Raw genomic sequence first — 15057 nt, 5'->3', positions numbered from 1 at the left:
TCGGAATCTTGGCCAAGAAATATAATTTAGGGGCTGCTATTCCCTTAAAAAATTGTTACACACAAACACACGTATGCGCATGTGTGTGTCTATATATATTTTGTTAAAAAGATAAAATTGAAGACATTATTTGGATTTTACTATGACCAAGTCTTCTCAAACTTGTAATTAAAAAAACACTCAAAATTATTTTTGGCTCAAAAACCGAATGGATAAAAGGGCACTCTTGTTTATTCATTCAAAATTAGCTGCTATTACATTGAAACTGTGCCCTATTTATACTGTCATGGCCAAACGAAAATAGAAGGACTAAAACGGAGGTTACACAAGTTACAAACAGGTTTTGAATGCTATTAAACGTGGGATGTTTCTAAGAAGTGAATGCAGCATTTATGCTTCCATTTCTGCAGCTCTTGTTTCTGTTTCATTGTTGAAAAAAATTAATTCTCTTCGTTGCAAAAGAAAAAGAGGTTTAACTATATTTTATATTCTTTATAAAACACTATTAAAATCTATAGAATAGAAAGCTTTTTTATTTTTGCTCACAAGTATCTTTATGTTGAAGGTGATCCTATTTGAGATACGATTGAACACTAAATGAGTATCTTTTTTAGTGAAGATTCGAATTTTAGTTTATCACATTGTGAAAAACTAACCCTTCTCGCTAGACCCAATCCCGCTAATAAATCTATAGAAAGCTCTACTATATATAACTACCAATGGGAATTAGGCATAATGGAAGGAGCAAATCCCTTATAACATGATGAATCGGTATTTGAATCCTCGCTGGAAAGGGTATCCACGTACAGGTAGTGCCTGATCGTGCTTTTGGTGTGATCGATTTGTATTTTATATATATATATATATATATATATATATGTTCAATAGAATTATTCTGTGGAAAGTTATATGATTTATAAGTTATAAATAATATCACTCTTCTTAGACTCTACGCAAAATATCGGAATCACTGGTTCCCTCTTATTTTGTCATTCTTCTCAACCATACTATTCATCACTTAATAAATAGAATATTATTTTTTATGCCAACTAGACAACAAAATGCTTATTAGTTACCTTTTCTTTTTGTTCTTTTCAATTTGGAAGAATTTTTAATAAAATAAATAAATGTTTTCTATGCAAGGAATCACATTATTCATAACTTAATAATATCTCTCTCCCCTTCCAACGCACAAAAATTATCTATTTTCCATGTCATAAACACAAAAAAAAACTTATAAAAAGTCCAACTTGCTTGTTTTTATTTTTATTTTATAGCCTCCGTCTACACAGCGAGGGATTCACAATGATAAAATATTTGAATACCCCAACACTATCTATTTGGCAAATACATATGTTACGTCCCCAGTTATTGAATTAAAAAAAAAAAAAAAACAAATCATTCGTAGGGAGAAGATTCAACACTCGTAACCAACCTCATATACTAGCAGCCATCTTGGAAAGAAATTAACAACAATGAAGCTTTGTTTATCGGATTTGGAATAGTAAATAGCCTAAATATAAATAATACTTGATTTAATTGAATAACTGTTAAAGATTTTGCTATATTTTTGGCAAAAAAAAAGATTTTGCTATATAAATAATACTCGGAAAGTTTTAAATTTCAATTTTTTTTAAGTGACTGCATGCATAAGAGTTAAAAGATTTTTTGAATTTTTAGAGAAAAATATATCTTGACAATTTTTCACTGTTGATGAAATCTAATAGCTGCAATTAAAACATTTATTAAATAAGTGAAATTAGGATATTCACCGAACCCAACTCCTTGTTTTTCTTTCCGTTTACTTTGAAGTCAGTCGCTTCTACGCAATATATATACGGCACCATTATATAGTTATATATATTGCTTTCATAACGCCTGAACTAGAAATTATTGTCCATCTTCTTCCAAAAAGTCTCTCAAGTCCACCCTCTCCAAAAACTGTTATTCTAAGTCAACCCTCTACGAAAAATACAAACCTGTAGAATATTGAACAGCGTGTTTTGAATGTAGATTACCTGTCGTAGTGCCTCAAAACATAATGTACTTAAAAAATAATGCATTTGAGAAGAATAAATTTGTTATAAATAGAATACAAATGAAAAGGATACTTAAATTCCCGGGTTCATGTCATGGTAAAACTTTCTTCAAGTGCAAAGTCATGCTATTCATAAACTGCTATTGCGTCCTAGAGGAATTCGAAAATATTTTCAAAATTGTGTGTCGGTCATTGAATTGGTAAAGACAATTAACGATTCAAAGCTGATTGATTTGGCAATAATAAAAATAAATTGTAATTAATTAAAATAACATGTTTTTAAATTTTATAGGAAAATTTAGATTTCTTTTTTAATGATCGTAAATCAATTTTTTGACTGTTTGATTTTTACAAAGTCGTCTTGGAAATGTTCTGAACTAAGTTTCAATCTGTTGTTTATTAAGTGAACCAATGATCGATATAGTCCAATTTATTTGTCAACCAAATATATGAATACCATGGAGTAGTAGTCCTTTTTAGCATATTTATAAGCTCCCTTAACTGTCTGCCAATGGAGATCGGTAAGAGCATGCGTGAATTGACTTAATTTATTAACAATAAAAACTCAAATAGGCTTTGTAATTAAGGCATTAGAGCTCTACAACTACTTTAGTATTGCAATTATATAACCATTTCATTTTTATTTATAAGTCACTTTTAATATATTTCATAAAAATCAAGAAAAAATTTAAACTTGATTAATTTTATCTAAAAATTCAATAAGTTCCTAACTTTACTACTATATTAAATATATGTACTTTAAAAATAAAATATTCTAATATTTAATAACTTTTATTATACTCCCCCCGTTAAAAAATATAAAACATTTTTTGAGGAGTTGGATAATCAAAAATGCAAGGCATTTAATAACATATTTTATTGTCTTTTTTCTAAAAATGTCCCTATTGATAATGACTTTATATTTATTATAAGGTGTTTAATAGGGGTAAATATGAAAAGATAGGATTAGTTAAAAAGTAAGTAATTACTTTATTAGGGAGTAAGATTCGATTAAAAATGCCTTATATTTTTAAATGGAAAAAAGTATTTAATAGGAGTAAAAGAGTAAAAATAGACACAATAATCAAAGTTCTTAATAAATAAGATAAAAAAATTCTCATTATTCTGTAAAAAAGACTAAAGAAGGAACCAATCTAACATTTGAGCTAGCTTTGACCCGAAAACTAGAGTAGGTCAACCTGGTTTAAAGCAAAAAAAAATTAGATTAAGTCTTTCAGATGTATGATTTCTCTTCTCTAGTCTCTAATTCTCTTCTGTCTTCTCTTCTCTAATCTCTAATCTCTCCTTCATAACATAAACTCCATTTCTAACTTCTCCTTCAACATCTGTCTCCAACTTTAGCGATCCAACCTTTGACATTGAAATTAAAAGCTCATGAGTCGTGACATAACAGCATGCCTCTGGCTCTAACATTTTCCTTTAAGATCACGAGCTTGTGCTGACATGCCTTTATCTCCAGCTCTAGCGGTCCAAGCATCTAGCCTTTGATGCCGAAATTCCAAGCACTATAGACAAATTAATGCTTTATTTATATATTTGTGTATATAAATATTATTTTTATTTAATTTTTATGTCATCAATTCAATCTCATGTCTAATTGGTTGAATCATAAAAACGTGATGTGTTATTTTTCAGTTGAAGTCCGATCTTGAGTTTCAAAACACTACTTCCACAAACTGATACAAAATGTCTTATATGACCGCCGTAGGATAGCAAGTTGAAGAGTGCACAAGTGCTGCAGAAAAGTCAAAAGCCTAAACTCAAAGAAACACACTTTGGACGTGTCCATGCATGGTATTAACTTTGGCAAGCACTGGATCTAAGCTAAAGCCCACAACAAGAAAATAAGGATTTCAGACCCACTTGGGACTGAAAAAAGCTCAAGTTTTATGATCACTAATACAAAAATAAGCAGCAGCAGTCTAAGATTAAGAAAATTAAAGCTTCTAGTATCCGTTTAAGAAGGCATTGTTCATATTGAGCTGCCTAACTTCCAATTCCAAGTCAAGCGAACAGAACAATAGAATTCTTATTATTGAGACCTTAATTCATACAGTTATGGATGCAGTCCTAAAAATTGTGTGGCTGAAAATGTCTGGAATTAATGGTATGTTTGGGTTAATGAGCATTTAAATTTGGATTTGGATTTGGATTTAAACCAAATCCCTCATTTGGATATACAAGAATTTATGAATTTAAATTTGATTTAAATCCAAATCCATTTCAAATTATAATTTCTTGGTAATTTTAAATTATCTCTATACCCTTGTCATTTAAAATTTTAATAACTTGCAAACATCTTGACTTTTTCTTGTTTCCACTATTAATACCTTTATGATATTCATAAATTTTCTCATCCCTTGTTGATTTAAAAATAGAAATATATAAACTTGTCATTATTTACAAATTTTTATTTTTATTTTAAATCTCAGTTCATCTCTATTCTTCATTTAAATTTTTTTGGATTATCCAAATAAAAGGTTTTAAATATATAGATTTCATATGTGAGATTTGAAATGCAAGATTTTAAATCTAAAATTCATCAATCCAAACACTACCTAAAGAAATAAATTAAAGCATGTTAGTGCTAATCATAGATGTGAATTCCTCCTCCATCAACAAGTAGAAGTTCCAAAACAATTTCCTCTAACTGAAATTAAGATACAAATAAATCTTGGAAGTTTTAATCAATCAACACTAATTTATGAACTCTTACAAAAAATATTTAAAAAAAATGTTTAGTTTTATTATGCCTCTTCTATAACCACCCTTATCTTTTTTATTCTATTTTACTTTGATCCCTCTTCATATGCTTGGAAAACATTTGAGCGAGGCATGATGAAAACACTGTATGAGCACGGAAGCACGTAACTCTGATAATGAGCTAGCCGAAATCCAATTCATCTATTTTTTGAAAAAAATGCATGTACTAGTAGTATTATTATTAAACTCTTCATATTAAGCATGCTTGAGGGTAGTTTACTTCACCAAAATGATTTAAGCTATATTTGATTAGATACATCATAGATTTTATCTCTTTTTAATCTATCTTCTATCTTCTAAACATAGGACTTCTTTCTTTATCTCTAACCAAAACTGAAATTTGCAACAGAAAAAATCCATTATTGTCGCTAGTTCAGGATGAATCTAGTATACATTTACCATTCTCCACTTATACTTATTTTAGGTAGAATTAATATTAAGAACTTTAACTTTTTAAATCTGATATCTGTCAACATATAGATATATAATACTCCCTCTGTCCCAAATTATAGGATACTTTTGAAAGAGTTTTTTTGTTCTAAAATATAAGATATTTTGAGTAGATTAAGGTTTCATTAAATGCATCAATTTTAATATTATCCTTTCTCTCTCTATGATTAATTTCTATCACTTTTATTTTCAATATATTAATTATGGGTATTTTGAGAAGTTTATATTTTTGTTTTGGAAAGATAAGGTTATTAAGTGTATTTAATGAGGCTTATTAGTATATAAAATTTTGTCTAAAAATATTTATAATTTAAGACAGAGAAAATATAAAATTTATAAAATGTTGTACTATTCATAAATCATGGTCACTCGTTCATTTAATCAGGTCTATGAACATTTAGTTATTCTTATTTTGTAAGCACCCTACGCAGCAATACATTCAAATTGTTGACATTTTATTGTTAGAATATTTTGAGGAAAAAATGAATTTCAATTGAGTAGCTTTAACTACAACCCATTTAGCACTGACATGACATGGCTTTCAAATATCAGCCAATGACTTGATTTCCCAGCTCCACGTCTCGAATATGTGGATCTCAACATTATCTCCCATCTTTCTGGTCAACAATGGAGGGAGACAATAATGATGGATTGATGGTGGTTTTGGTTTCTTGCGTTAACTGTCATAAATAAATGCTTGCGTGCAATATACGGCACCATTAAATATATAATCTTTTCCTTATATTAATATCTAATATTACAAACTAGATAATTTTTTTTTTTGGCCAGACATACTAGTTAAATTTATGCATTATAAAAAAATGTAGATGTCATAATATGGTTTTTTTCATCAACAAAATTGAAATCACCATCGAACATGTATAAGAGTATCAAGTTCGTTTTCACTCTAATATAATTATTGCTGGCATTGAATAGTCTTATGTATGATAATTTTTTCATTGTTCATACGTTTCCTCCCATGGGAAGGGAATTTTATTTAAGCGATAGTCAAACATTAAATATAAATATTTTTTTAACAGGTAAGATTTAAATTTTGATTTGTTATATTTTGAATGTTAAGATTTGATGTTTCAAAATATGAGTCACTTTAAAAATATTAAAATTTAATTAAATAAAATTATTTTAATATTATTCTTTTTTTTTCTATTTAATTTTCCATCCCTCTCTCTTTTCAATTTATTAAATAAAGGATACATAGTTTTGAAATTTTATATTTTTATTTTAAAAATAATATTGTTAAGTATATTTAATGAAGTTTGTTGGTATATAAAATTTTATTTAAAAGTATTTTATAATTTAGGAAGCAAAAGGGGAGAGAGATTTAGAATTCATATCTTCTCCCTCCAAGTAGAATTCCAAGTTCACACTATATATGCAGCAACTAGTTTTCAAATTAAAGTGATGATGGATCCTAAGACTTTCCCGAACTTCCTTTTCATATATTTTTCATAATTTGCGGCTGCATTCTTTAGAATTTTGAAAATCACAAAAGATAGAGAAACACATGCATTACCCCCACTGCCTTATCATCTATATATTAAGCAGTGATTTAATTTTAAAATTGAACCAATCATTAAATCAATAAATATTAATTTAAAAATAATTTTTTATTTTTTATTACATCAATCATAATTGAATTAGTATGTTTTAAAATATTCAAAAAATATTATAATAGAAGGAAACAAAACTATTAATATCTCATGTTTTAAAAGTATATTTCAAAATTAATCCGTATAATCTTCCGCGCACGGTTGGAGCTATCTGTATAAGAATGAGAATAGAAAAAAAAATATTAACACGTTAATTGATACAATATATTATCCTCCCAAAATCAGTAACGGTCTCCCCTACATTATTATAAGTCTTGGTCACACCTGCCACTTGTGATAGTTGTTAGTACTAATAAAAGCATCTGAATTTCACTTAGGATGATATTCTTAAGAGGGAAACGATTAACAACAAATCTTGATATTGTCAAACAGAAGGGAGACCTTTTATTTTCTTTCTTTTTTATTGTTTATATATATAATAAAAAATATAACAAGTTGCACAAATAAATTATCCATTATGTAGCCAATTATCTTAAACTTTTTTTGGTTAGTCATAGGTATCCTCTAATAGGAGGCAATCATATCCAAGATATAATTGGACACTGAATGTAAGCACATCTTCTAACATTATCTTAAACTTTATATAAAGTATAAGTCTACTGTCTAATTAATTTATATTGAGAAAGCTGCATAATGGGTCGCCCACATGATTTATTCCAAATCTTAAGCGAATCATAATGTTCATAAATTATTAATAATGTAAATTTTTATAAATTGTATGTTATATATTTATTAATTAATATTGATTACAATGACATTTTATCGTGACATGATGATTACTTATATATGGAATTCATGATGACAACATTTCACGAAAGGTATAGATTATATGTGAACTATCGTGTATACAGAAAAAATAAAATATCAACATTTTATTATATTCGCCACTTAATTGATAAAACGTATCAGTTCGAAAATTTAATTCCTTGCCATCTCCTTTTTTGCGAAAGATTCCTTGCCATCTCTCTCTCTCTCTCTCTCTCTCTCTAAAAATTATGATGCAACTATTATTCTGTCGTTTAATTAGTTTCTTTACTTTAATTTAATATCAATGCGAATTATATATGATTTATAGCTGTCAAACTTTTGACTCTACGAGTTTAACATTTTTATATTTTTAACTTACAGAATCATGTCAATTTAGTCATAAATTCAAACTAAATATAAACTCGATTAAACTTGCGAGTTTATCTTTGAGTTTACCATTTTTACATTTTTAACTTACAAAATCATGTCAATTAATTCATAAACTCAGACTAAATGTAAGCTTGATTAAATTTGTTAAGCTCATTATTTTTTTTTTAGTTGAGCGAGTTAAGTATATATCATGAAGAATTCAGTTCATAAAAGTTATAAGACCTAATTCAAAGGAAAAAAAAACTTGAAATACAAAAAGTAATATTAATAAAAAAACAAAAATACCAAAAATAAGTTCCTCTATTTTAAAACTTTTATGTCTTGTATATAAAAATTTATCTTTGTAGATGAGCTTAATTTCAAGGATTTATATTTTTAATATATTTAAATTAAATTACAATCATATTTTAATGAATATTTGTTAATAGAGACAAATTCTTATGAGTTTACGATCTGAGTTTGTGATATGAGTTTACATTCCTGTCACGAGTTTACTTCAACTCGTGAGTTTAACAACCTTAATCTAATCATTGTGGTTAGTAGTCTCATTCCCCTTGAAATTTTACATAATTTCAAAAGGAGAAATTCTTAAATGAATTGGATGCACCATGTTATCCATGGTGTTTCCAAAAAAATATTATAGATGATTGTAAGTATAAATTGATTCTATTATTGATAATAGCAAAGAAAGGAAAGACAATAAGCTAAAGAGGCATTCTATTCAAAAACTAAAATCATTAAAATAAATGATACACAAAATTTTAATATCTCTATTAAAAAATGAAAGGTATTTTTAATTGAATTATACTCTTAATAAAGTTATTACTTATCTTCAAACTAACTCTATCTTTTTATATTTACTCATATTTAATAGGTGTTTCACCTTAAAATAAATATAAAATAATTTATTTAATAGGATACTTTTAAAAAAGGATAATGATTATACTTCAAAATATTAAAAATATTTTATATTTTTTAATATTTAATTTTTTAAAAAATATCTTATATTTTTAAACAAATTGAGTATTTGATTGAATTAGTGTAATGTGACAATTTTTTATTGAATAGGTCATAGACAACGTGCTACCATCATCCAATAATTTTTTAATACAGAAGACTCGCTTGTAAATAAAGGGATGTATATTAATAATAGTAACGAATTATATTTAAACAGATCATGGATGTATGTACTCATCTTTGGACACGTGTCTATTTTTTACTAATATTTTATTTTATCCAAACGATTGTCAAACGCAGAATATCACTCATTTTGGTTGCCGTCAACTTCAAACACCATTACTGACAAGGAATCCATAGCCAGAGAAACCATTTGATCTCTCTCTCTCCCCTCCTCCTCCTTCGCCTCCTCCTCCTCCTCCTCCTCTCTAACAAAGCATGCTCCAATCTACTAATCTCCTTCCCTTATTCTTCTTCTTCGTGTGCTGGTCATGCGGGACTCTAAACGGCGTCGTTTCGGAGCCACAGACCAATCTTCTGCACACTGCGTGCAGCCCATACTACGAATTCGTGATCTCCAACTTCAGCATCTTCAGTGAGAACCTAAACGCAACGTTTCGAGACCTGAGAGAGCAGGTGAAGGACCAAAACAAGCACTTCGCTACGTCGCAGCTAGGAGACCAGAACAACCCAGCTTCCTCTCTTTTCCAATGCAGAGACTACCTCTCCATCGCCGACTGCGTCGCCTGCTTCGACGTTGCTGCCGTTCAGATCCGCAACTGCTCCGCTGGGACTCATGGTGCTCGCGTCGTCTACGACGGCTGCTTTCTCAGGTACCGACCCCACAAGTTCAAGTTTGATTTTTTTATTGAATAATATTTCAATCGTCTTAAATTATAAAATATTTTTTAATAAAATCTTACATTCTAATTAAATTTATTAAATACACTTTATAATCTTACTTTTTTTTAAAATAAAAATATAAACTTTAAAAATACTCTTTATTTAATACTTCATTAATGAAAGAATATTGAAGAGAGAAAATATATTGAAAGGGTAATTTTAAAAAAATATTATTAATGAAATCAAAGTGTCTTATATTTTAGGACGTTAAATCTTTTTTAAAAATGTCTTATAATTTGGGATGGAGGAAGTAGCATTTATGAGCCACTTAGTGCCACATGTACTACGGACTAGGAACCGGTTTTGGAATGAGCACTACCACCAAGGTGAAAAGATCTGGATGGCTTAGATTTTAATCTAACCGTCTAGATTTAAAGAATTATTTTTTTATTAGAATAAAAAATATGAAAATTTTAATAAATACTCAAAATTTTAATTTCATTGCCAGCCACATTATTGTGTTTGCTTGTGTATCGCATTGACTAGTGATTAACTAATTATTATTGATTTTTAATTAATAAAAATAGAGACCTGAGGAAAATATAATATCTAAGAACTCAGATTTTTTAATTATTTTGAAAATAAAAACTAAATTTACTTATTAAGTTTTGTAGGATTTGCTGTGATGAGCAGTGAAGAATGTTACAATTTGAAGTAACTTTTTCACGGTCATTAATAGTAATTTTAATTGCAAATAGACCAACGTTCAAAATTGATTATCCCAACCATACTAGCTAGCTTTCCATATCCAGAAATTCTATGAAGCATTTTTGACATAAGAAACAGATAGAATTTAAAAAAAACAAAGAGGGATATATTATAAGTCTCGTCTCTAGACTATACAAGTATTAAAGACAACGTTAACTATACTTCTTCTCTATTTCACCCTCTAAAGTACTTGAAACTTGAAAGAACCTAAATTACTGTTTTAATTGGTTATAATTTATAGTATTGAAAAGTCCTTTATTTGTGCCTTTCCATATATACAAAGTTGCCAGATTATTCACCTTCATCATTCTCCCGATTCGGTGTACCTTCATGCGCACTAGACCATCAATGAAATTGGAAAAATGATGTGTGATACGTTTTCTGGTTTGTTAAGGTACGAGGTCAGCACTTTCTTCAGTGAGACAACCTCATTCAATGCTGTATCGTGCGGGAATCGTAGTGCAGGAGATCCAGCCACAGAATTCACGTCAGCTACCCAAAAATTGCTAACGAATCTGCAAGCGACAACGCCCACAATCACTGGTTTTTATGCAGCTAGCAAGACCCAAGTGCCTAATAATGGTGGAACTATATATGCCTTCGCTCAATGTATTGAAACTATCACACAAAGTGCTTGCCTGGATTGCCTCAACTCTGGATATAGCAATATGCAGACTTGTCTTCCCAATTCAGATGGCAGGGCTTATGCTGCTGGCTGCTTCATGAGATACTCCACCACTTCCTTCTTTCCTGATAACCAAACCATTGATACCATACCCTTGGTCAAACAAGGTACAATTCATTCCAGGATTTAAGTATATATAAGGAAAAATACAATTGCTGATCCCTATACTTTTATCTTTTTTGGTTTTGGTCCTTATATTTTCTTTTCATTACTCTAAGTCCTTAAGTTTTATTTGTCTGCAACTTTAATCCTTATCATCATTTACAGAGTTAAATCTATCGATATATATAATTATGTCAATTCAATAGCCGAATTGGTAAAATTTACAATGAGTTGTCCATTATAAGAGCAAAATGGCTACTAACCTTTTATTGGAATGTCCTAGTTGTCATGTCTGCTTCCTTTTAAAGCTACATCCATTGCTTGTTTAAATATTTTGATTTCATATCTTGCTTTTTTTTGCCTTCTACTCATTTTTTATACAATTCATCATAATTTTAATAAGCCAACATAGGAAGTAACGGAGTTTATGTATATGTTAGTTACTGTTAAGTCCTTATGATCATATTTATAAATAGGGACTAAGATTGCATATAGATAAAATTTAAATGACTTGAAGGAACCAAAAAAAAAAGTCTAATATCAAAACATACTAAAAGTATAGGGACTAACAAGTATATTTTTCCTAGATATAATTATAGATATTTCAGAAGTGATAGATATATGTATGTATGTATGTATGTATGTATGTATGTATGTATGTATGTATAGTGTTTATAGTGAGTGGCTTAATTACTTGGAAATGAGGTACCTGTCTTGGTTGCAGGTCGTAGTAGCAATAATAAGGTGGCTATTATTGGTGGTGTGCTTGGAGCTGTGGTTGTTGTTTCGGTGGTCCTTGCATTACTTGTTTGGATCAAACGACAAAAAAAGCCAAAGAGTGTTACTAGAGGTAAATAATTTGAAAAGTCATTAACTACCATCTATTGACTTGTGATATTAAAATGTGATGCTTTCCTTTTCACAGAAAGAGGAAGTTATGGAGTTTAGTGTTTATTATATATGAAGTGACGAATCCTTGACTGGTTTTATCAATTTGTGAAGAGATCACTTTGGCTGATATTTTCCTTAACAGATGACATACCTGGAGCAAGCAAGTTGAAACCACCAGTAACTTACAATTATAGGGACTTGAAGCTTGCAACAAAAATTTTAGTGTAGAAAATAAACTAGGAGCAGGAGGGTTTGGTACTGTATACAAGGCAAGTTTGATTTGACTTTCAATATTTTGATATGGATCATGACATAAAGCAAAAATGTTTCAAATTGAGTTTTACAGTGCTGTAAAAAGTTTAGGTTTTGCAAAGGACAAAGACAGAATTAATAATACTTTCATGATTTGAAATTTTTAATAATCATGCACAGGGTAACTTGAAGAACGGGAAAGTAGTGGCGATCAAAAAATTAACTTTACGAAACTCCCAAAAAATGGAGGAAGAGTTTGAGAGCGAAGTGAAGCTGATAAGTAATGTTCATCATCGAAATCTTATTCGACTTCTGGGATGTTGTAGTAAAGGAGATCAAAGAATCCTTGTTTATGAATACATGAAAAACACCAGCCTTGATCGATTCTTATTTGGTAAGTTATATCAACCTATAAAACTTTTATACCTTTCTTAAAAAAATAAGCTACTATACTTCTTAATAACATCATAACAGATGGACATATTTCCAACATAACATGTCATTGACTCCAGTAATTAACAATAACTTATATTTCATAATTTGTTGACTAGTTTGATAAACAAATAGATCAGTTACGTACCTATACTTCAACATTCTGAGATATATCTTTCTCGTTTTACCCTTATCTTTTTCCCACCCTCAATATGTGTAAACTTGGGAAACAGGTAAAAGGAGAGGTTTTCTCGATTGGAAGCAGAGATTTGATATTATTTTAGGAACAGCAAGGGGATTAGCCTACTTACATGAAGAATTTCATGTTCGTATAATACATAGAGATATAAAGACCAACAACATCCTTTTAGATGATGATCTTCAGCCTAAAATTGCTGATTTTGGATTGGCAAGACTTATACCTGAAGACAAATCTCATCTTAATACAAAATTTGCTGGAACATTGTAAGTTGAAACAATTACATTTTTTATTTTTATCAAGTTTTATTTTACATATATTACTAAATCAGACATGATACTATGTGTTCATGACAATGGAAACTCTTAGAACCTGTACATAGTTTTAATGATATCTTTTCCCTTTATCTTGTTTTCTATAGAGCATGAATACTTCAAATCAATTAGCATGATGCAGTAAGTTACTTGTCAAACGTCTATGTTCCTATTCCATGCATGGAAAATGTCTGATCCCAATATTTACTTGTTCATGTTGAAGACACTATCATAATCAATTACATATCATTCATGTTAGGGGGTACACAGCACCTGAGTATGCAATTCATGGCCAATTATCACAGAAAGCTGATGTTTTCAGCTATGGCATTGTAGTCTTGGAAATCATTAGCGGTCAAAGAAGTGAAGAATTGAAGGTCCATGGTGAAGTTGAAGGCGAATTCCTCCTTCAAAAAGTAAGAAAATTTCCATAACTATTTTAAATAAGCATTTTTAAATTTCTAAAAAAATGGAGGACTTATTTAACAACTCAATATTTTACAACACGCCTAACTCTTTTATAAAAGCAATTAATCTAATAAACACTAATAAAAATGTTAACCTATGTTTTTGCCTTGTTTACCACTCTATTCCATTTCATCTTAAACCCACTTGACAGGCTTGGAAACTATATGAGAGAGGAATCCATTTAGGGTTGGTGGACAATACCTTAGACCTTAATGAGTATGATGCAGAAGAAGTGAAGAAAGTCATAGAGATCGGTTTGCTTTGCACTCAAGCATTTGCTGAGATAAGGCCAACAATGTCAGAAGTAGTCTTTTTTCTCCAAAACAAGACCTTATCAGAGAACTTAAAACCCACCATGCCTCTCTTGATTCAAACTAATTAATTAGAGCTCCAATGGAGGCTCCTTAATTATCCTCTCTGCTGCTTCCTCTACTACATGCATCCAATATACTGTCAATATTGCGTTCTACAGAAACGTGTGGTTTTAGTGTGACTTGGAGTTCCTAATCATAGAAGAAAGAGAAAATGGAAAGTAATGATCCTTCATTCCATATACCACTTTGTATGAATTAAATTCTTCTCACTTGAACTTCGTTAAATTATATTTTGTTTGGCTTCCATTGTGAAGATGTTTATGAGATGTATAGCTTTTCAGCAAATGGATCCACGCAATGATTATAGTAGTTGCTCGGTGGAAAAATTGAAAACATGACAAGTCTCCCATGTCATTTTTGGTAACCTTTTAAAATTCACTTTACTTTAACATGAATAAATATTAATGTACTAATATATATTATCATCAATATATCGATCAATACGTAAGAGGTCAAAAATAATTATCACATTATGTTTGATCACTTAATTTAATTTCTTTCTGTTGTGACTATTAAATGTACACATCAAGTAATTATAATAATTAATCACAGCTATATAAATGTATAAGTGACAAGCCTTAATTTGTGATTAATATAAAATTTTAATAGTGACTAGACATGAAAAAGCTGGATGCAATGTGGGATCCCAATGTTTTGCCACTTTTGGGCAAACACTTGGTGTGTTTAAATAAACAAGGATTTAGATTTAAATCAAATCTCTTGTTTGAATAT

At 29.5% G+C, this 15057-nt stretch overlaps 1 pseudogene; it reads left to right on the top strand.

Moving 5' to 3' along the window:
* Positions 1-9331: 9331 nt before the first annotated feature.
* On the top strand, positions 9332-14589 carry LOC129303416 (cold-responsive protein kinase 1-like; annotated as a pseudogene).
* The last annotated feature ends 468 nt before the right edge of the window (positions 14590-15057 follow it).

The sequence above is a fragment of the Prosopis cineraria genome, unplaced genomic scaffold (genome assembly GCF_029017545.1).
Source record: "Prosopis cineraria cultivar Desert tree isolate PC_DT_omini unplaced genomic scaffold, ASM2901754v1 PC2, whole genome shotgun sequence".
Lineage (NCBI taxonomy): Eukaryota > Viridiplantae > Streptophyta > Magnoliopsida > Fabales > Fabaceae > Prosopis > Prosopis cineraria.
This window is presented reverse-complemented; position numbering and strand designations above follow the sequence as displayed.